Source organism: Taudactylus pleione, unplaced genomic scaffold, assembly GCF_031769625.1.
Source record: "Taudactylus pleione unplaced genomic scaffold, aTauple2 ptg000507l, whole genome shotgun sequence".
NCBI lineage: Eukaryota > Metazoa > Chordata > Amphibia > Anura > Myobatrachidae > Taudactylus > Taudactylus pleione.
In genome coordinates this window covers 538,952-563,423 of record NW_028284909.1, presented here as the reverse complement: position 1 = coordinate 563,423, position 24,472 = coordinate 538,952, and the positions used below count along the sequence as shown (strand labels likewise).

The following is a 24,472-nucleotide window of genomic DNA, read 5'->3' as shown; positions in this document are numbered from 1 at the left end:
TTTGGGCCATTTGATGTGTACTAAGAGGACCATCTAGGCATATTGCATAAGTCAGGTCCACCAAGTGGCTTATTTGCCAACAATGATGCCAAAAGCCAATATTATACTTACTCACTAAACTAAGGCACGAGGCACAAAATGGCTCATGTTATGTAACTAATTCCTACCGAATTAACAAGATGAATATTTGCAGCACCACGTTTCAAGTTTTGTCTGTCCGTGGCCCCTTTTACTATGTTACGCACCCCACAACTCTCACTTCCACAGTACTCCATTATATCACGCCCTCCACTACTTCTCACATTCCTTATGTATAAAATAAATGTATGTACTCCACAACAATTACAATTATTATTGCTGTATTTTATGCTGGAAGGAACACATCAGAATAAAACAGAAGATGAGGAACCGAGACGCAGCGTGCCGCTCCTGTAATTCTGTCACCTCAGGCGTGAATATTTGTGGCCTTTCCACTTATCCAAGACTGTATGGTGGTTCAGCCCACAAAATGGCTGCCTTCAGGGGGAACAGGCACCACATACACTTTAGGAGGCGCAGAGAAATTAGGCTTTATGTGCCCAATACTGTAGGTCTGACTGTACATTCTACTGAACACTTAAGAAAACAAAAATATATAGGCTATAATTACACAACTGTCTGAAGTGTGAAATCAGACTGATATAAGCATCAGCCTCAAGCACTGAAACTGTTAATGGTTCCCAGAATTCCACACTCCCTCTACCCTTCCCCACATATGTTGGGGAAAATTGAAAACATATGGTGAGCAAGACATTTTTTTCCGGAAACTGCCAGATCCAGGAGGGGGGAGACTGTAAAAAAAACAAAAACTAAACAAACTAAGACAGACCCCTCCCAGGGCGCAGGGTGATTTTCAGAGCAGCGATTAGAGGGCTACGTCCCTGTGTCAGAAAGAGAGATATATACGTATATGCTCAGCTCCGCTTAATCTGCTGGGAGGATTTAATATTCAACCGTTATATGAACAGTCCAAGTCTGTAACCTGACATATGCAATTACCCCCAAGTGCACATTCTACAAAGAAGTTAGGGCTGCAGTATCTGATAGGTGGCATGTATGTTATTTCCATCCCTATAAAATAAACAAATCACTAATTAGGATATTCAACTCTACCTGTCACCCGCACAGGGGAAGCAGCCATTATGCATGATGAAAGAGTCCAGATGAGAAGGCAGACTATCGCATCACTGAGACATAAAGAGCCTCACACCTCACTGACAGGCTGCGTTCTCATAAATACCGCCACAAAATGGGTGCCTCCAGTATCATGTGTAGGCAATGGGTAAGCTTTAGGCATTGGATCTTCTGCAGGAGATCAATTCTTTTCTGTAACACTATCCAATCATGCCTGAATAAATTAGGGCTAGCTGGTTTATGGGCCTGATTCACAAGTGGGCACAGTTCACACAGCACCTTGGTCTATGGGCACGGCTGCTGCGCGAAAATCTGCAAATGCGGCAGGAGTCTGTAATACCTCTTTTACTCCGCAGCTAAAATCAGGGTTATTGCCGGGTTAACCCGGGTTGCTGGTAGGTATAAAAGAGGTCAGGGTTGGATCCCCAGGTCGAGCGACCCGGCAATCCAACCCAGGTAGTTTGAAGGATCTAACACGGGAACGCCTCCATGTTCCAAATATGGGGTCAGACCCGGGAATTTAGTGTATAAGTGGTATAATAGAAAGACGCCCACTGCCAAGGGCCATTTTGCTATATATAACATTATTTCCGGGCCTGGTGCAGGCCACACCCCCTCTGTGTGATGTCATACGGGGGCCACAATCACCGCTGATTACAGCAATGCCCGGAGCATCCTCAGGATGCTCCGGGGAGCTGTAAGTGCAGCGTTGTGACCGTCTGAAGCGCTCCAGGCGGCACAGCTGCATAGATTCTGGCTGCAGGGTGTCATTCTAGGCACCCTGCTGGCTAGATGAGGCGAGTAGAAAACAGTGAAAACGGTGCTGTGGCCATGTTCCTGAGGATTTGCGCATGCGCAGTAGAGAAGTCTCCGAGAACATAGCGCACGTGCCGTGTTCCTGGAGATCGGCGCATGTGCAGTAAACCCTGGCGCAAAGACAGAGTCTACTGCGCTGCCGGAGATGTGGGAGCCCGCATGGAGGCTGCACACGGGCCCCCTCCTCTCTTTGGTACTGGGCACTGCGACCGTCTTCGTAAAAATAGATCTGCCCATGCGCAGTACAGAATCCACGTGTGTGTGTAAGGGTTAAGTGCCGGGATATGAGGAAGGGGAGGCTGGCGAGGGAAGAAGTTGGTACAATCCGCTACACTGTGCAGGGAAGAGGTTATAACCCTGTGGAGTTAGGAGTCACATGCCAGCGACGGGAGAAAGATTTCCCCGGATACCAGAGATATTTAGAAACTTCTGTCTGCTCTATGGACATTTCTCAGCATTGTGCTTAATGATCAGTACATCAGGAGGGGGGAGAGTTCATGTCATCATAGGAGCCAACTTTTTAAAATGATTTGAGGTACTCATGTTCCTCAACCCCCCGCCCCCCCCCCCCATTTCCTCATAAATAGACATGGGTAGTGGCTGGCAGCACAAATGCCGGGGGTACTCAAGCCAAAGAGTGCTGACCAGGATGCAGGTGTTACAGCTGCCTCTAGCGTGGTTGGTTGGGACAAACTTCTACATGGGGTAGATCTACTAAAGCTTCTAAAACGGAAAACTGGAGCTCTCCATAGCAACCAATCAGGTGTATCACTTTGTAAACTATACTAGAGAAAATATGTTAGCTAAAGTCTGATTTGGTTGCTACGGGAAACATCTCCACTTTTTATTTCTGGAAGTTTTGCAAATCTATGCGTCTCACGGCTGTCTGTGCCAACCTGCAGTGGTCGGGGCAGTTCATGACTCGTGTCCGGCTTCTACATCTTCTGAACGCTGGTATATGGGAAAACGGCGCTGTTACCAATAACAACCAACCAGACTGTAGCAGCCATTTTTATAATGCAATTTAGAAATGGAAAACAAACATCTTGTTGGTTGCTATGAGCAATACCGCAGTTTTCTGGGCATTTGTTTTAAATTCGTGTCCCTTCCTCCATGTGCTCATTTCATAGCTCCCACCTTTCAGTGTCACCCTGCAGCTGGGAGGATAACCTCTGAGTCTGATAAATACGCCATGGGGGGGCCGTTATAAACTGCAGCCACCATATTGGATTTGTCTGTAGGATGTCAGCAATTATGAGGGCTTTCTGAGCAGATTCATCTCATTGCAGACATCATCTGTTCCCAGGGTCTGGGCAGGGAACCGCACGCTGCAGACATCCATCGGCATCGCACAAATATGCTTCACACTGTAGATGCTGTGTGTGGTCCCTCTTTTCTGGGAAGGGGGTTCTCCTGTAAGAGATTCACGCTGCTCAGAGGAGCCGGGAACAGGGATACAGACAAGCAGATCTTTTTTTATAGGATGGTTTTGTCTAACGAGCAGCTAATTAGCAGTGGACTGGCAAAAAGAGAAAGGACGGTCTGTGGGTGTTTGCTTTGTAGCATAGAATTCTATAGAACACACTGTGGATAGACAGATAGATAGAGAATCCATTAGTCCCCTGATACTGGCTCAGACCCCTGAACACATCATCCATACAGCTCTGTACAGATCTGGCAACTGTCCCTGTGTAGTCCCTGAAATGGACCGCATCCCCAATTGTACATCACAGGCGCTGTGTATAAAACAATGTACAGTATTCTACACATCTGACACATGCAACCGACAACACTGCAGACAAATACCAGCAACTACATAGAAATGTCTTTAATCATACATTCTAATTATAATAGGAAAATATATTAAACATAAGGGTATAATCATCAACTCCCTGATGTAGAATGTCCAGCAAAATCTCTCTATACTCTCTGCAGAGTGCTGCAGTCTCTCTATACTCCCTGCAGAGCACTGTAGTCTACAGTACATACTCTTTGCAGAGTACTGTATATTCCATGCATAGCCATGTAGTCTCTCTATACTGTTTGCAGAGTGCTATCCCTGTAGTCTCTCTATCGGCTCTTAGTCTCTGCAAGGTACAAAAGAGTGTCTTCTCTATACTCCTAGCTGAGTGGTGTTGTCTCTCTATACATTGGAGAGCGATGTTTTGTGATTTCTATGCTCTCTCTACGATAACTGCAGAACACTGTAACCTCTATATATACTGCAGAGCACTGTAGAGCAGAACCGGGTTAACAAGAGGGCAGCCAGGGCGGACACCCAGGGGACCCCACACACAGCTAAATGACAAGCATGGGGGTCACTCTAACATATGAAAACTGGTGGGTTCTGTGTGGCATAATGTGAACTGGGGGCACCTGACCCGTTCCACCGGGTACAAAGTGCTCTGCTCCTGGACTTCCCACGAAATTTATGATTGCAGACATCTGTGGTGAAACGCGTGTCTCATCAATTACTAGTTCAACACAGGTGTCTACAATCATAAATTAGGTGGGAAATCCAGTAGCAGAGCAATCTGTACCAGGTGCAACGGGTCATGTTGGAGGGTAGGGGGCACTACAGTGTATTTACCACATTTGTGGTCCTGGGAGTATTTACACATTATACTTTTAATAACATAGCTAGTATATCATATTAACAATTAAATTGGTAAGGGCCCTTCAAATTAATTGCCATGGCGCCCCACCAAACCTTAATTCAGCCCTGCTATACAGTTTCTCTATATGCTCCCTGCAGAGCACTGTAGACGCTTATTCCCTTAAGAGCTATGTAGTATGTCTCCCTATACTACATGCATAGCATCTCTCTTTATTTACTCCAGAATTTCCCTAACTTCGCAATTACAGTCCAGATTTTAAGGATAGCCATGCTTGAGCACAGATGGTTAAATTAAATTGTCTGAGGTACTACTAATTAAGTTACCTGTGCTCAAGCATGGATATCCTTAAAACCTGGACTGTAACAAACTCTGCTCTACTCCCTGAAAAACACTGTAGGGGGTCTCTGTTCTGCAGAATGCAGAATCGTTTCTCTCTATACTCCCTGCAGAGTGCTGGGGACCAGTGGTTCTCAAACTTGGTCCTCGGGACCCCAAACAGGTCACGTTTTTCAGGTCACCCAGCAGGTGCACAGGTGTATTCATTACTCACTGACAGATTTTAAAGATCCACAGGTGGAGCTAATTATTTCACTTGTGATTCTGTGAGTACTGGAAAACATGCACTGTTTGGGGTCCCGAGGACCGAGTTTGAGAACTTGTGCTGTAGACTTTTTCCATATACTCCCTACACAGCTAGATAGAGCAAATCTCTATGCCCTCAGCAAATCATGTCTCTATGCTTATGGCAGAGTGCCTCTCTGTACTGACTGCAGAGCACTGTAGAGTGTTTTTCTTTATTCGCTGCAAAGTTTTAAATAATGTCTAAAATATACTCACTGCAGAGCACTGTAGAGTGTCTCTCCATACTCCCCTGTAGAGGCCTGTAAAATGTGTCTTTATACTCTCTGCAGAGCACTGTAAAGTGTTTCTCTACACTCCCTGCAGAGCAATGTAAAGTGTCTCGCTATACTCCATACAGAGCACTTTAAATTGTCACTCTATACTCCCTGCAGAGTGTCTCTCTATCCTCCATGCAGAGCACTGTATTGTTTCTCTCAATACTCCCTGCAGAATGCCTCTCTATACTCCCTGCAGAGTGCTGTATGTCTCTATAAAATCCATGCAGAGCTCTGTAACGTGCCTCTCTATACACAATGCAAAGCAATTTAAAATGTCTTTCTACAGTCCATTCAGAGCACTGTAAAGTATCTCTACAATCCCTGCAGAGCACTATAAAATGTCTCTCTACACTCCCTGCAGAGCACTGTAAAATGTCTCTATATTCCCTGCAGAGCACTATAAAGTGTTTCTCTGTACTCTCTGCAGAGAGCTTTAGTGTCTCTCTATTCTCCCTGCAGAATGCTGCAGGTTGTCTCTCTATACTCCATGTAGAACACATAACACTGTCTCTCTATACTCCCTGCAGAATGAGTATCACTTTATACTCCCTTCAGGGTATTGTAGAGTATCTCTCTATACTCCTTCAGAACATTGTAGAGTTCTCTGTAATCCCTGTAGAGTTGTATAGGATATCTTCATGCCCTCTGAGGATTGTGTCTATTCACACTGTATTCTGTCTCTATCTTCACTATGTAGAGAACCTCTATCCATGTTCTAGAGCAGCGTTTTCAACCACTGTGCCGTTGTAAAATGTGCCACGGCGATCAGCTCAGAGCACTTGTACTATAGGGTGTTTTATTCCTGTGGAGGCCAATGTGGTGTTTTTTATTCCTGTGGAGGCCAATGTGGTGTTTTTTATTCCTGTGGAGGCCAATATGTGTATATATTTTTATGTGGGAGCCAATGTTTATGTTCTGTTTATTGGTCATGCACACTACAGTGTGCCTCGAGTTGAAAAGGTTGAAAGTCATTGTTCTAGAGTCTCTTTAATCAAGTTGTCTCTGGAGCAGAGTGACTTTATCCTGCCATGTCTCTATATCTGCTGTAGAGCATCTCCAGCCCCTCTGTACATCGCCCCTAACCCTGCCCGCAGAGTGTCTCTATTCATGTTATTCCAGCTGTAAAGTCCTACAGACTGTATCTATCCCTGCTATTGAACACCGCTATTCCAACCATTACTTTAGTGGAATGTCTTGATCCCTTCTATAGCCCATCCTTGTTGCCACTGCTGACTGTCACTTTCCCTGCTGTAGCTCTGTCTCTGTCTCCTGTGAAGAGTACTGCCTCTCCAGTTTCTCTTATCCGTTTGCAGAATATCTCTTTAGTAAAGTCAGGGCCGAAAACTAGTATTACTGTCACCCGGGGCAAGGCAGTAATTTGTCACACACAGCCCCACCCAGTAAGGTGACATCTGGATCCCCCCAGCAGCACAGTAAGGTGACATCTGGATCCCCCCAGCAGCACAGAAAGGTGACATCAGGATCCCCCCCAGGCCCCAGCAGCACAGTAAGGTGACATTCGGATCCCCCCCAGCAGCACAGTAAGGTGACATGTGGTGCCCCGACCCCAGCAGCACAGTAACAGTAAGGAAAGTAACCTCATTACCTGCTGCTGCCAGACACAGTAATGTCCTCCCTCTGCCGCTAGTTAGTTACTGGCCCCGCTCACTTAACAGTCACTGGGAAGTTGCAGCCAGCAAATACACTTCCTATCTGTGGAATGCAGGGGCAGGGTTTGGTGAAATGCACAACGTGGGGACAGAGAGAAGGCAGGTTGCATGAACAGAGGGAGGACTCAGGAGGAAGGCAGGGGGTGAGTACATGGGACGGGGCTATGAAGGAAGGTAGGGGGGCGGGCTCAGGAGGAAGACAGGGAGTGAGTACATGGGACGGGGCTATGAAGGAAGATAGGGGGCGGGCTCAGGAGAAAGACGGGGGAGCAGAGGACAGGGATATGAAGGAAGGCAGAGGCCGGGCTCTGGAAGAAGGGCAGAAGTTATTTGGAAGAAGGAATTAAGTTGTGCCCCAATGGAACGCAGAATGCTTGGACAGAGGGAATAAAAAGGGCAGGGAGGCAGAGGGGCTGGGATGGGGCTTGGGTGGAAGTCAGGGGGCGGAGACATAGAATGGGGCTCAGGAAGAAGGAACTGTCAGATGGTCAGTATGGCCATGTCTCCGACCATCTCCTTGCCACCCCCTCAAATCCAAGCCCGGTGCACGTGCCCCCCTAGTTGCGGCCCTGGTAAAGTACTGTAGAATATCTCTACCTGGTCTACCATTGCTGCATAGTGTGTCTGTCCCTTATGTGGAGTGCTGTATAATGTCTCTATACCTGCTGTAAAAGGCTGTCTATAGTCTCATCCTTCATATGGTTATAGAGGTTATACAATTCCTCTGCGGCTCCAACTATACTTATAATTGGTATAGGGTACATTAGTCCCTACACAATATGCAGAGATTATAGGATATAGTCAGTGACATCATGCACAATACAGTAGTGTTGACATATTCAACTACAATACATTGTGACATACCAACATCTGACCATATAACCTTAACCTGGGATGGGATGAGGGAATCACTTTCTGTGTTAGTACTGATTGGTGGTTCAAAGTTATCTATATGATTAAAGGTAGTCAGGAAGCAGACGTGGTTCCCAGGACTGGTGACACTTACAGTGCTGGTGGGAGCGGCAGGGTGGTCTGATGTGGGCATCCAATACACAAAGTACTGCGGCCAATGCCTCCTGAAAGCACAGAAAGAACGGACAATGCGTTGTTTGGCAGAGACCCGTTGAAAGAATGTGATGTAAGAAGAGCTGCAAAGAAAAAATACAATGTAAATTAATACTTAGGCTAATATCCAGAGCTTGCAATTGTTTTGTTTTTTTTAGGACAAAGTGTGGTCTCTAGAAAGTCTCTGAGTGTCACCTCTATTCAATCATCGCCCTTAACCACAAAGCTTCTTCCCTGTTACGCGGTATAATATTCCACTAATGAATGATATAATAAAATTAGACAATAATATACTAATAGTCCATTTGTTATAAATTGTGCCCTTGTGTTGAGGGTATTTTGTACTTACGTCCCATTGGACCTTGGAGAGGAGAGTCTAAGTGTATGTTCAATACATTAGGGCCATGGAGACGCAAGTTAACCATGCCCCTTAATAATATGCCCAATTTTGACCATTACATTGGTCTGTATTCAAAGGTTGCGACCTTAACTCTAAATCAAGCAATTTACATGCAAAATAGGTTTAAAATACAGGATCTGTGCAACAGGGCTGTCATGACCAGAACCACCTGGACATGTGTGGAATGGCAAGGGTTAATCAAAACAATACCACCTGATCCGTCTACAAATGGCCAAACTCTATGTGACAGTCACTAATAAACACCAAGTACTGCTACTCCTGATTTATTTCAAGAGCTGACATTCTTGGGAAGTCTTCAGTTATTCCCCAACTGATTACAAACTGCATTCACAACCTGACACAGGGGGAGAGTTGTCAAAGCTTGGAGAGAGATAACGTGGAGAGAGCTAAAGTAAAAACCAGTCGGCTTCTAACTGCTACTTTACAGGCTGTTTGAAAAATTACAGATGCTGATTGGTTGGTACTTTATCTCTCTCCAAGCTTTGATAAATCTCCCCCTTAATTAGAGATACTGTAAACCAAAGTTTACAGTAGCATTAAAAGAAAGAAAAAAAACAACAACAAAGGCATGAGATGGCAATTCTTTAAGAACACAAATACAGAATGTTATTAAATGGAGTGTAATATGGCAAAGGGTCACAATGATTATTGAATGAAATGTGATAAACTGATATACATAAACTAAATGCAAAACACTTGTAATAAAACAAAACAGTCATAGCAAACTGTTTTCTAAAGGGGCTATAATAATTAAATAAGCAATAATACTCCCCTTAATCATGAGATTGTGGCTTCTGATTGGCTCTCTTGCTCTCACCCCTCCCCAGCCATTCATAGATGATTAACAACATTAATTTGCTGGCTCTATATTACAGAATTCCAATTTTACAGAACTCGCAGAGCCACCTACAAAACAATTGCATGTTGGAAGCCCTGGGCTATGGAACCCCTAGCATTTTTGACCTGTCATTCATTGGGTTGGAGGGTCTCTCTCACTATTTCCCTTCTACGTCTATCCTGGTCGCTCCATCTTTCTGCCCACTCACAGCTCCCGGCCTCTTTTATCTACTTATAATGTATACAAGAGTGCATTATAAACCTGAGAGGCCGATATGCATAACATGAGCACTTCCACCAATGAGAGTAAGCTGGTTTATTCAGTGATAGCAGAAGAGTCCATACCATGGCACAATCTGACAATCCCCATACCAAAAACCATTCCTGTGGTTACTTGGGAGTGGGACCCCCGCTGCTCAGCACAGTGACTGGAGTATTGCTGGGATTAGCTACAGCTCCAAACTGGTACTTTTCAAATGTGGAATTAAAACCTCCAGATTCTGACAGAGGGTGTAACGCCATAGACAGGCGGAGGAATAGTCTTATCCACTGAACATTGCCTGGAGTGCTGGCGATAATCATCTGTGACACACTGCGCCAAGCTGGCTCCGTTAACATCTACATATGCAGATTATTTTATCCCTGATTTTCAAATCAATGCGGACATAAGACTGTGGTCACAGAACAGCTTCCCCCTCTCCCTCAGCAACATTTCTACATGGTGCTCTCTGACAAATGTAACTGCAACAGCCCTTCTGAGATCGGTTTCATAAAGGATATCTAAAATATTTTTAAGCACCGAATGTATAGTAGAACGCAATCTAATTACATTCAGAAAATACGTTAAATGCTCTATATATATACACTATACTCCATTCTACTTTATTATACAATGTATGTTATTTTTTAGGAGATATCAGAATAAACTATTTATTGTTGAAAGTGGAGTGTGCTACTGCACAGACTCCACATTACTCTTCCAGGGAGGCTTCATTCCCTATTCCAAGATGGTCGAACGACCTAAGTACTGTGCATGCGCGGTGACATCTTGTCACTGTGTCTAACAGTTGTCTTCCACTTAGCTCATGAGAGACCTGCCAATACCTGTGACCCCAAAAGCCCTATCAGTGATCCTGCACAGCTACCCATGAGCTTCGTACACTCACCGTGTGGTGAGCTGTACGACACCCTGCTCTGCTCCATTCATCAGTGTGTACAACAGTGAGTACGTCTGTACCGGTTTTACCTTCAATAAAACCATGACACTGGTTAAGTGACTGGGCTGTTAACAGTCGCAGGGCATTCGCTGGTGTGTACAGGAACTCTGCTACATCATCAAGCCTAAAATAGTTTTCTACCTATGCCTATCGAAATAGCTCCCTGGGTATTGACTCTCCCAACTACGATGCACCCAAAGATCTCTCCCACACTGTCCTGCTGGAAAAAGCACTGGACCCTCGAGTACATGTTTTCCTTTGACTACACCACTTTACCTCTCCTGTATACAACCCTTACTTCACGCCTACACTCCTACTGATTCCCACACTGGTGCATATTGAGTCTGCTCGTCTCGGTCAGCTGGTGGAGAACGACGCAGTGTCTACCTTTCCCGCCCTTCAGGTAAAATGGACCCTAGCAGACAGAGGACCTCATTCAGACCCGCTCGCAAGCGGGTCGATGGTGAGGGCCTGTGCACGCGCAGCGCTCACACTGTGCGTGCGCAAGCCCCGGAGCGAGTGACAAAGGCACTCGCTCTGTGGCTCGCTACAAAATGGGCGTCTGTCGATGTTGATCGACAGCTCGCCCCGTTTTGTAGGCGGGATGGGGGGGTGGCCGGACAAACGGAGGAGTTCCTGAAGGAACGATACTGTTTGTAGGCGGCCCTACTGACATCACCAGAAAAGCGTCCGCCCTCATTCGCTTTTTGTGAGCGGCTCTGAATGAGGTCCAGAGAGCTGCTGAAGGTGAAACACTTTTTACAAAAACTCACTTTCTCAATCCCTCACCTCTTGTGCAGTGCTTCAACACACTCTTTCTGATATATATAAACTGCTGGCTAAAGGACAGTTTTATTCTCTCCCCATTTTCAGTGCAGTTTGGCGACAGGAACTTGGACTCACCATCTCTGATCGCCAATGGGAAAAAAATATTTGTATATACCCAAATCTCCTCACAGGCGTTGAGACCCTTTTTAAATTTTTCTTACAAGATGGTATAGGTGCCCAAGTGTTCCCTGTAAAAGGTTCCCAGGCGTTGTGATTCCCCCTTCCATATATGGTGGGATTGCCCCAAGATTAGTTCTGGGATATGGTTATCCGGATCACGGGGGGAGTGGTTGGGGAGGGGACGCCATCTGACCCTGGATGCTTAATCTTATAGACCTACCCATTTCTAGATACAAGAATTCTCTACTCAAACATTCAATGCAGTGAAAGACGTAATCCCTTTACTGAAAGGACCTTCACCCTCCTCCGTTATCTGTATGGTTTAATAGAATTGATATGTATTCTCTCTATAAAGCGCTGCAGAATATGTGTGCGCTATATAAATAACTGGTAATGTACATGGGTATGGAGGACCTATTCCTTTCCAGCCAGCATAGATACTGTACCAGAAGTTTATCGTTACCTGGTTTAAATACAAAGAAACTGCTGAGCATTGGGCTTGTTGTCTGTACAAGTGGGTCGGATTGGTTGTGGTCTATTGCAATCCCCCCATTTCCAAATGATGACCTTTGAGCTGGAATTTTACCACCGTCATACACCCATTTTGCTCTGACCCCCGTTCCCCCCACCACTCCTCCTCCTTGGAGGTCCTCCCTTAACCCCAAACCTCTGTTTGTTTGTTTTTTTTCGTTGTAATATTGAAAAATGCACTCACATACTGATTGTGCTTGTGGATTATTTTATTGATTCTGCATATACTGTATGTGACTGACAATAATCACTACTTACACAACAAAAAGTAATGATGCAATATTATATCATAGACTCTCCTATAACATCCCCTATTCCTTCTATAATCCAGCCTATTACTCCATCTGATCACACTCCCAACAGGGTGTGACTGAACATGTGGGCATTTTGGGGAGTATGAAAGCAGATCAGAGGTGGAGCTTTTTTTGTCCCAATTTCACATGTATGTTGGTTATGTGCAAATAGGGTTGGGTACTGGATCCCAGCTGTCAGGATGGCGATGGTCAGAATACCAACAGCAACATCCCGACAGTCAGAATTCTGACAGAATTTGGTAACCCTTATCCTAACCCTTCCCCTAACCCACCTTTCCTGCAGCATAACCCTAATCCTCCCCAATCCAGCATCTGCCGGGATTAATACTGCTGACAGGATTCCAGCGCCGGGATTCTGAACGCTGGCTTCCTGACCGTCGAGATGCCGACTACATCCCGTGCAAATGCCCCCTCTTTATTATTCCATGTAACCAATTTATAAAACTATTCCATCTACTCTAGATCACAGCTAAATCGCATGGAGCGAGACGTGTGCCCGCGGGCTGATATGCGCACTGCGTTCTCACCCAGGCCGCCATAGTAATGCTTGGTGCGATCGCAGTGCACGTATATGCTGCTGCGGGTAATACCATGGTGCGATGCGTGAGCACGTTTGTAGTGCGATCGGCAAAGATGTAGCAGGACACCTCTGTATATCACTGTAAATGTGTAAGATGTATTTCACTAAGGACAGAAACTCTTTTTGTCATGAATTTCCTTATTCTGCTTTTTTAGACGGTCTCAGTTTTGAAGTGTGCATGGATAGAACAACCTGAAGCCTGTCAGATCATTGTAATGTTCAGGAGATAAGTGCACTTACCTTACGGGAAGTGGTGACCTGTCCACTAAGGGGTCTATTCAGTATGTTAATTATCAGGGTCTGGGTGGTCCGCGATAATTAACATTACTACTCGCTGCGAGCACCGGAGCAATTCATCATTGCTCCGCCGTGGAGACAGCTGATCCTTTCGGAGCAGTCTGACTCGGCAGTGCTAGTACGTCTGCGTGAACTAGAGTTCATGCAGACGCACAAAGCCCCGGCGTCCGCTGGAAGGAGCTGGACAGGGGCGGAGGATCTTCGCAACCCAAGACTCCATAACATAGGGAAGAAGCGGGTTGCGGAAGCAAACACTATCTCAAGATGGCGAATGCTCTCGCTGTCAAGCTCCGAAAATATAGTATTTTCGAAGCTTGATGAATGTAGGACCCCATACTAGTGTAGGGGACAGCGGGCCACATCGGGAGAGAGAAAGGATGAATGACCCCAAAACTTAATTTCTACAAAAGCAGGTGAAAATATCCATTTTCCCCTGCTTTTGTAGAAATTAAGTGATAATGAATAGACCCCTAAGTGAGACAGGTCACCAATGTGATAGGGGCAATGTCATGATGGAAGGAAGGGAAAGAGAAACAAGCGGGATGCCACAGTCTAGAAATTAGATAAGTGAATAAGCAGGGACTCCCAACAGCGTAGTGATGAGAAGCAGCAATCAAACTGGTGCAGGAACACTGTGCAATCACATGCATTTCAATATAACACAAAGTTCATACACCCAACTTGTTACTCCAACCCTCAGCCCATACTATATGTGGATTCTCGCTTTCCTCTTGCAACATTCTGATGACTGATCCCCGGCCTCAGCTGTCAGAGTGTCAGTGAGATCCTGCTTCCCACATATATCTTGGGAACACGGTCTCCATGGTAATGGTTGCCAGGTTACAGGATTCTGACGGGATTAAGAATGGTGGCGACAGCGTTGCAGAGGTGAGTGCTATCATGCTAGGGCTGTCTGTAATTAGAAGCAATCAGGTGACATCTCTGAAGATAGCGGTGGAGGTGGAAAACAGCCAGGTGATACGGGTTCTCCCGCAGTCATACTGGTCTGCCTAGTGACAGAGTTGTAGAAAATGGGCAGCAGTTATTATACAGTAATGGTGCGTACACACTGGGCGATTAAAGTGGAAGTGGACGACTGAACGATAACGATATCGTTATCGTTCAGTCGTCCACTTTATCGTCCATTTTTAACACAAAAAAGATGAACGATGACGACGACACGCGTTCCCGCGGGTCGTTCGTCATCCTCGTTCATCGGGCTGACATGCAGGCCAACCTGACGACCTCGTCAGGTTGCTGCATGTCAGGGAATGGGTGAGAGAGCCCGGCGCTGAACGATATCGCTAATGATATCGTTCAGCGGCTGTGCTCAATGTCATGAACGACATTGAGCACAGCCTGCCGGGGACACACTAGACGATATCGCTCAGGGAGCATATCGTCTAGTGTGTATGCACCTTTAGTTTCATATCTTGGGACCTTGCAGTTTTATTGTAGCCACAAAGGTTCCAGGAGTTGTGGTTTAAGTTTAGAACACTGTTGAAGATGTAGTATTTAATGTTCCTACAGCAAAGCAGAAAAGGGGTCAGCGACTAACTAGGGGCCAAACGGTGTTCTAGCAGAAAGCAGTGATGGGTTTACTTAAAAATAAATAATTGAAAAAATAAAAAAATCAGTGTACTATTGGTAAATCAATGTGATCTCTACAGTTCCTAGCTCTTCCATGCAATGAGCAGAACCTTTTCTTTACTTACAAAGTATATGAACATGATGGGCCTAATTTGTGACAGGGCCTGGAGCTTACACTCCATCTACACCTTTGTTAAAGAAATGTTGCTTTAATTAATCCTGGTCAGACACAAAGTGGGATCACAATATGTGATCATTTTTGTTTGTTTGTTGTTATATTTTAGTATTTTTTTCATCAAATAAAAAGCTATGATTTAGAGCATTTTCTGCAAGACAGCTCCAAAACAGAATAAAGAATAATTGCCTCTGCTAGGTGATGTCATACACAGGCAGATATTATCATTGGGGGCGATTCAACTGTTTAGCCGTCAGCTATTTTCTTTTTTTCTTTTTAAGGCACTCAACGGAGCAATTCAATTGTTGCTCCGTCTGAGTGAGATAGCTGCCGGCACCGACATTTCTGATCGCACCCTCCTGAGCAAAAATGTGCGAGAAGCCCGTGGTTAGGGCGCCTTAACTAGGACTTTAGACGGATTTAGCCGTTACAGTGTCAGCAGCTGTGGCACTGTAACGTAGCATTTTGCACACAAAATATAGGCATGCCGCATCATTTTAATTAGCAGAAGCTGATTGTGCATCCTATTCGCATCGCTGTGCGAATAAGACGCATTCATTTGACGGTAAAAAGTTGCACGAAAAGATGTCACACTGCTCTCATGTGTTATGTGTAACGTGACTTGTAGCGCATGGAGGATAGATGTATGTGGACACATCCATACCAATAACTTCCCTAGTGAGTGATTACAATAATCCCTCGAGAATTAAGTCAACTAGACTTTCAAGATGACCATTGGGAGACCCGTAGTGCTGGGAGCCCCTAATGATGTTATGCTGCAATTCACTGCATTATGCCAGGGTAGGTGGGTCCAAAATGATGAGATTCATGGTGAATCGTGCCATCACAGTCCCGCCCACTGGCACAGTGACGGAGGCAGCATCTTGGAGGGTTGCCTAGGGGAACTCCCCCAAATGTAGGAGTATCCTGGAAATTCCAAGAGAGTGTGCACGTATGCTTGGATGTCACACACAAACACATTATCACCAAGTGCTTCCTTACAGGGCAAATGTGAGGAAAGCTGCTACACATGGGAATGAGGAGGGGGATGTCGTCATACACACAGACATGATCACAGAGTGTCTCCTTCTACAGCAAATGTGTGGAAAACTGCTACACAAACAACATCATCACTTAGTGAAACTGTAGCACAGTGATGGTCTGCATGCAGCCCTCCAGAGCTGGACTCACCATTAAGCAAAACAAGCACATGCTTAGGGTATTTAGGGAAGGGGGGCACCAAGGAAATTTCCATTGCTGGATTTAACATGGACCATATGGGGCAAAACTGCTAATGGTGCAGCAGAACCAGGTTTCACAAAAAGGGGCTATATACAGTAACAAAAATAATAATAGAGGTTAATGATATACATTAATCTTGGGAATACAACAAAATTAGTATCTGGTAACCTGCCACGTGGTCCAGCAGCGGCACTCAGTACAATGTTGGCATTCGGGGGGGATTGCTCCAAATTTGGAGCTTTCTAAAGGCCTTGGCGAGAATTTTAGAGATAACTTTTCTTTGGGTTGTTTTGGGGGAGCAAAATATATATGAGGGCACCAAAATCTTTTAAAGTGCTTAGGGCCTCTATGGGGGGTATTCAATATTGGAGCGAAAAGTGCGTGCTGGACTTTTCGCTCCACATCGGAGGTTTTACGGGGATAAAGTAGCGGGCACGCGCCCGATTGATCCCCGTATTCAATTTGAAAGCTGCGAAAACGGGACCCGGCGGAAAGGTATCGGGAAAAATTCTGGAATTTTCGGGAAAGCATCCAGGGACCCCCCTAACGATGTCCTGACATGGGGGATCATTATGGGTACCCCAGTTTTGGCCTGCATAAGGTAACTATGGTTTTTAAATAGCCACAGCAGGTGTTTTTTTTTCGTCAGGGAAGAATGGGTGAAGAAGAGCACTTAGCTTTTTTTTTTTTACCAAAAAAAACTAGGTGCATCAAATCTGGGGTACATGTAAATGGGTGCAAGCATATTTTTAAGTCCCTAAGGTGAAATTTTTAAATTCTTCAAAAATGTCATATTTGTTTGTTACAGCTTTTAAATATTGTTTAATTGTCATGCTATGTTATTACAGATAGGTGTCTCTATCATTGATTACATTTATTCATTTAACTTGCTACTGAGACTAAAAGTAATGTGCGGCCCTTTTGAAGGGTAGAGGGCTGCCCTATGGGGGCCCAGAAGCGTATCAGGTTGCCTATTACTGCTGTACTATATGGAGTTTGTTCTCATGCAATCACAATGCCCAATCTACTGGTCTCTTGGATGAGTGGTTTAATACTATTTAAGCAAAAAAAAAAAAAAAAAACTCCAGCCCTCGGCTCCTTCAAGGGCCCATACTTTAACATGCGGTGCAGCAACAAGTTGTACAAACTCCATAAAACTGCATTAGGTGGCCTAAGCTACAGATTACTGTGGCCAGGAGGACCAAGATAGATGATCTGATATTGGTATATATATATATATATATATATATATATTCATCCAGCATTTTAATTCCCTTGTGACGTCAGTGATATGCTAGCGCCTGGCTATGATGTCCAGTGAAACTCTCCCAGCAGGTGCTATGAGGAGCAAAAGATACCACCCCCACCTCCTACCTGTTATGGTAAGCAGCAGCAGGGGTGGATACAATGCCTGAATGTGGGGCATCATTGCTGAGGGAGGGGTTGGGGAGGGGGCTGTCTAGGGTAGCCCCTGAACGGTGGACCTGTTCTGGCCCCGTTGTTAATTCTGTAAAAAGTGCGAAAGGTGAACGTGAAATACAACAGTGTAAAATATTATATGTAAACTTTACACCAGAAGTATTCATTATTAGCTTTTTGTGAGTCATTTTATGGGATTCCCTGCCAATGACATTAATCTCCAAAAAGAATGCAATGTTGCAGTACTGTTAAATAAATGTTTTACGCTTTCAAAATGAGAAAATCAGTCATTTAAAAAAGGTTATTTTAAGGATAAAAGGTCACTCAAAGTTAATGACTTTCTTTTCAATTTTTTTTTTTATCCTTTCTTCTCTTTGTTTCTTCTTTTGTGACGTTATATGAATTTTGGCGTTTCTGGTGCAAAACTAAAGAGAAAGACGTTTTGTTGGTTGTTGGTTTTTTAAGCTGTGACGTTCATTAAATGTCATTTTTCCCCAATCCAGCATTCTTACTATATTTTTATTTTTGCCGCATCGATGTGTTTTGGGGAGCTTACAATCTACATCTCTAACAGTGAAAGTACCTTTATTTTTTTTCCAGCTTTGTGTAAGGTCTGTAATAGAAGAAAAGTAAAAAATATTTAAGCCATAGGACTGGCGAGCTACGTCTTACAGATGGCCAATGCAAGTGACTTAATTCTACCATGCAAATAATTAATATAAATGACCTTTCACTCACAGGGGGTTTACAGGGAGTGACGGGGGATAGTGCAGCGTGTGCCATAGACAATACTCATCTCCCTTCCTTTTATGTCACTTGAATAGCTCTTGCACGAGTGTCTGAATGGGACACAGATGCTGTGACAACAGCAATTCCTCCCCAGAACATCCCCCCCCCCCTTTAACATCTAAAAGCTCTTTACTGCAGCCATAGGCCTTCCAGTGACATGGTAGACCTCAAAGCGGACTCAGGGTTCTTGCTTGGGGAGGCGTGACCGATGCCCCCTTCTTCTCCATTGTGTATCCTCGTTTTAATTAAGGCCAAGGAAAGTCATACTTGGCAACAGCTGTGCATAGACGAGGGGGGTGTTCGAGAAAGATTGGACAAAGGAGCCGGACAGCGGAGAGGTTATGGAAAGCAGCTGGGTAGTAACGTAGACACACAAAAAAATCAGGACAGCTGTTTGCTAGACTCTCCACCCCCTCCCGGGTATACAGATCACCAGCAGTTGGCAGGAGTAAGGTAGGGGTATGAGCTTTTATCTATACTGGCCTGGTCCTAAGACTACTCTCTGCATACAACTGCAGTCAATGCATCCATATCTACTGGAAAATCCCCAAATCCTAGAAACACTGACCAACTTTATCAAAAGGAAATTGCTTCTTCCTCTCTTAGGATAATGGTGGGTACACACTACACCAGGGGTCTTCAAACTTGGCCCTCCAGATGCTGTGGAACTACACATCCCAGCATGCACTGCACATAGTTTTAGCATGCTGTTATATCAAAAAGGTGGCAGTGCATGCTGGGATGTGTAGTTCCACAGCAGCTGGAGGGCCAAGTTTGAAGACCCCTGCACTACACGATATGCTCCCTGAGCGATATCATGTAGTGTTGTCCCCGGCAGGCTGTGCTCAATGTCGTTCATGACATTGAGCACAGCCGCTGAACGATATCATTAACGATATCGTTCAGCGCCGGGCTCTCTCCCCCATTCCCTGACATGCAGCAACCTGACGAGATCGTCAGGTTGGCCTGCATGTCAGCCCGATGAACGATAATGACGAACGACCCGCGGGAACGCGCGTCGTCGTTATCGTTCATCTTTTTGGGGTTAAAAATGGACGATAAAGTGGATGACTGAACGATATCGTTATCGTTCAGTCGTCCACTTTATCGCCCAGTGTGTACGCACCTTAAGTTTATTCACTCTGAGCTTTCAACAGATCTAGTTCTGCAGCTACTGAATCTTCCGTATATATTTCTATGGCTGATCTGATGGATATTTCCATTACACTGTTTTAGAAAATATTCCAGCAACAATTTGGTCACCTTAAGCTTTGAGGACACCAAGCTCTCACCTACCTATGAACCTCTCATAACAGGGCAGAAAAGGGAGACTGTGCCCTGCGTGAGGATACACAAGGCAATCAGCAAGAGGGCACCAATTTTTGTTTTTCATCCCTATTTGCTAACATAGTTAAAGGATACTGTTAATCCCCAAAACATAGCATCTGAACAAACAATGGCTGGACATGTTTTTTTTTTTTATTTAATGTTCTTTAAAACTTAAAAATGTATTACTAAAGCATGGGCACAGTCATAAATCCTGAGGCCAAAAAGAGCCTAGCCATTGGGGGGGGGGTCCCTGTTCACACTCCACTTTATGCATGCTGCGCCTTGTAGCTCCACAACAGATGTAGAAGCTTCAAGTTGCCTAGTTATAGTAATTTCTATCTAGGTAATTGGTCCACAGGGTTCCATGCTATTTTAAGAGGAGAGAAAAATCTGCTATAAGCTTACGTCCCCTTCAGCACCGTCTGTTCGTCACCCATATAAGTGGTTGCCATAGACTGATGCTCCAGTGGCAAATGTTATAGCTTAGAAAAAACTAATTTTCTCAAGATACTGTATGTGAACATTGCTATGGAAATGAGCAAAACTCCTTCTAGCGATCACATTTTACGGTTACTTGTCTAAGGGCCTGATTCAGAGATGTTTATGCAGTTGAGCGATGTTTAGCTACACTCCATGCGCGAAAGTCTCAGAAACCTTGACTGTGCAATGGCGTTCGCAATTGCGTATGGACACGAGAAGGGGTGTGAAATCCCGAGGCGTTTCCAGGTGGAGACTGACAGGTGACCTAAAGTAATCACAAAAAGGGACTGTTTCGTGGGCATGTTATGGGAGTGTCACCGCTGTGTCTGGGAACGCGGCTGCTTTCCCAATCGCAAATCCAATGCTTCAGAGGCCGCGTTTAGTAGGATTAGAGGAGAGTAGCTAGAGCAGACCCTAGGCTACCGCAAATGTGGATGGTGTGGCCAATGTTGCTTTAATGTTGGTATTTATACAATCTTCATAGCAAATGCACAGACCACGCAGCCTGAAATTGGTAGTCTCGCCGCTCGTACACTCCATCGCACTGTCCAGCACAAAGGAAGTCTGAGATTAGTATTTGCATATACCCGCGACCGCTATTGCGAGAGTGGCTGCATTGCCAAACATCTTTGAATCAAGGAGCCGATTCAGACCTGCTCGCTAGGATGCGTTCGCTCGTAGCTGGACGATTTTCGCAATCTGCGCATGCATCGCAGTGCGCGGACGCAAACCAGTGCGAGAGATCTGTAAGCGTTTGCTCACTGCGCATAGACAGCCCTGCAGAGTGAGTGACAAGAGAAGCAGTTTGTGGGTGGTGACAGGGGCAGGCCACTAAAAAACAGGGGAGTGGAGGTGCGAACGCAGGCGTGCCTGAGCATCTCAACGCCGTTTCAGAGGCGTACATAATTAAGAGGCAGCGTTATTGCACACGTCACCTGGTTGTATTTCACAACTGAAGTGCTTGCGGCAGGGTAGAGTCAACCTCAAGGGCTGCGATCGCATCCGATGGAGCTCGATGTACCAATGGTGTCATGCACTTCCAGTAGATGACGTGCGCAAGTTGGTGGGCGTCTACATACACAAAGTGATCACACGCCAAGACATAGTGGGCGTGCGCTGGATTTGCATACGCTGGGTGCGAGCGAACGCATCTAGCGCGCGGGTCTGAATGAGCTCCCAGTACCTAAGAGGGGTGAAGCCAAAGTGGTACCATATACACTTTGGAAAGCATGAGGCTTTGGCAATAAAACAAACTGCTTAAAAAGTCTGCATCAAAAATTGTACTTGAAAATAATAAAAGACAATTAAGAAAAAAAGCGAAGCACTGATTTGAACCTGCACCACCACCTAAAAAAAAATCAGAAAGAATATTCTGTGCCCAGGTGTATCTCTCACTCCAAAGTAATTTGTATGGTCACAACCATTCAGTAATGCCAAAGATGGATAAAGAGAGTTATGCGTCAATGTCATTCAGAGCTTGTAATGATTACATCACTATGCGGAGACAGACATCCAGACTGATCCTGCAGAGGGCAAAAATATGCCTTTCAAGGAATGTAACTTCCTCCAAAAATTATGAGCCCTCACTTCCTTCCTCGACCATCGTCATTCAGCGTCTTTAAGGGTGCGGACTCCCCTCAGACTGCTCGGGAGACGTCAGGGAGGTCTCCATTCATTCAGCAACAAAAGGATTTCCTTCCGTCAGAGGGATGGGGAAACGTGTGGAAGTCTGACCTCAGAGGAGAAAATAATTTTAGCTTTAACCTCCCCGTGGTCACAGCGCATGAAGACTGTGGTCTTACAGTGTCTGGGAAACAATAACGTATTAGAGAGACCCTGGAATTAAAAATCAGTTTACCTGAAGGATGAACCCGGCTGTATAACAACCTTCACAGTAGTTTTAATACACATAAGACAGAATATATATTTCAGTTTTGGAACAGAATATGATCCCAGTACAATAAAGTCTGAGAGTATTGCAAAGTATTAGCACACGGATAAGGTGCACATAATGCTGCCAATGTCTAAAGCTCAATTGTCAGCAAATCAATGTGCGTATGGACGTCCCGATCTACATCTTAGGTGGAGCCTCAGGTACATATAATGGGGAGACACTAAGTACAAATGATGGGGAGACATAAGGTATATATTATTGGGAGCCATTTGGTACATATGATGGGAAACCTTAAGGTACATATTATGGGAAGCCTTAAAGTACATATGATGGGGAGCCATAAGATACATAGGATGGGAAGCTATGAGGTACATAGGATAGAGAGACATCAGAAACATATCAAGAGGAGCCATGATGTACATATGAGAGGGATCCATCAGGTACATATAAGTGGGAGCCATCAAGTAAATATGAGGCGGAGCCATGAGGTACATATGAGAGGGAGCCATGAGGTACATAAGAAGGGGAACTATGAGGTACATATGATGGTGAGGCGTGAGGTACAAATGAAAGGGGAACCATGCAGTATATATGATGGGGAGGCATGAGGTACATATGAAGGGGAGCCATGACAAACATATGAAAAGGAGCCATGCAGTACATATGAAGAGGAGTATGAGGAACATTTGAAGGGGAGCCATGAGGAACAGATGAAGGAAAGCCATGAGGTACAGACATGAGGTAAATATGAAGGGAAGCCATGAGGTACATATGATGGTGAGCCATTAGGTATATATGAGAGGGACCAATCAAGTACATATAAAGGGGAGCCATGAGGTACATATGAAAGCGAGCCATTAGGTACATATAATGAGGTGCCAAAAGGTACATATGAAGGGGAGCCATAAGATAAATATGGTGGGGAGCCATGAGGTACATATGAAGGGAAGCCATAATGTAAATGGTGGGGAGTCAGGAGGTATATATGAAGGGAAGCCATTGCTATATATAAAGAGAAGCCATGAGGCACATATAAAGGGAAGCCATGAGGTACATCGGATAAGGTAAATATAATGGGGAGCCATCAGATGCTGAATGGAATGGATGGAAGATGTGGTTGGATGATGACCGTATCTCACCATGTATGTATGTATGATGTAGTTAATATCCACGATTGACCACTGTATATCTGGCTTAATTCTATGATTCTATTAGACACAAGGAGGATAAGTTGCCCCCTCATGGCCAGATCTTGCCCTGGACTCAGGGATTTTTGTATGTAGCTCTATTTGGCTGCAAACAAAAATCCTCAAGTCCGGTGGTACCGTAAGTGCAGTATACAGTCGCACTTACTCACGGACACTCCTAACGCTAGGCATACAATATACAATTATCTAATCAATCTGCCAGATATCGGCAGATCGGCCAGATAATTGTACAGTGTATTTCCAACACTGAACACAAATTATCGGTCTGTCGGACATACTGAATCATCTGTCATGCCCGACAGATGCAATAATTTGTGATCTGCACGTCAGTCGCATGGCGCAGTGTATGCTGCCCCTGACCGACCACCCAACATCTCCCCTGTCCCTTACAGAGGTGGTACGGGGAACATCGTGGACCATACACTGTAATAATTCAGAGTGTACGCCCGACCCGTCGTTCATCGCAACGCCCCATCTGCTGTACTGTACGGCAGGTGGGATGATGCAACGAGCAAAGCAGTTACATGCAGCATGTATCAAAACATTGCACCGTTGTACGCCAGATCGTGCAGTGTGTATGACGCGTGTGATGTATTGTTACATCTCATCACCGCTGGGTTGCACCATCGTATAGTTTGTGCCCAGCTTAAGAGGCGTCCATTACTAACAGGTGAGGATAATGTCTACACATTTATTTATTAACAGTTTCTTATATAGCGCAGCATATTCCGTTGCGCTTTACAATTGGAAACATTTATAGAACAAAACAGTATAATAACAGACTTACTTGGGGAAAATAACTTCTCCGTGTTGTTCACCCAGGAGCATGTTGTGTAATACATGCGTCATGTATTACACAACATGCATGCATAACAGTGCACTATTATGGAACTAAGGCCCTCATTCAGAGCCGTACGCTCAGAGCAGAGCGCACGCTCTGAATGAGGGCCGTCCTCCATA

General features: G+C 44.9%; 1 protein-coding gene across 2 annotated transcripts in view; it reads right to left on the bottom strand.

Annotated features, from left to right (window-relative positions):
• NUMBL (NUMB like endocytic adaptor protein) overlaps window positions 1-24,472 on the bottom strand; it is a 115,667-nt gene that overhangs the window by 46,461 nt on the left and 44,734 nt on the right. Inside the window, exon 2 of one of the 2 annotated variants that reach the window (XM_088450117.1) lies at window positions 8,183-8,324. The gene's annotated coding sequence lies outside the window, so the exon portion shown is untranslated. The remainder of the gene's footprint in view (window positions 1-8,182; window positions 8,325-24,472) is intronic. The other variant, XM_088450118.1, reaches the window with a different exon arrangement.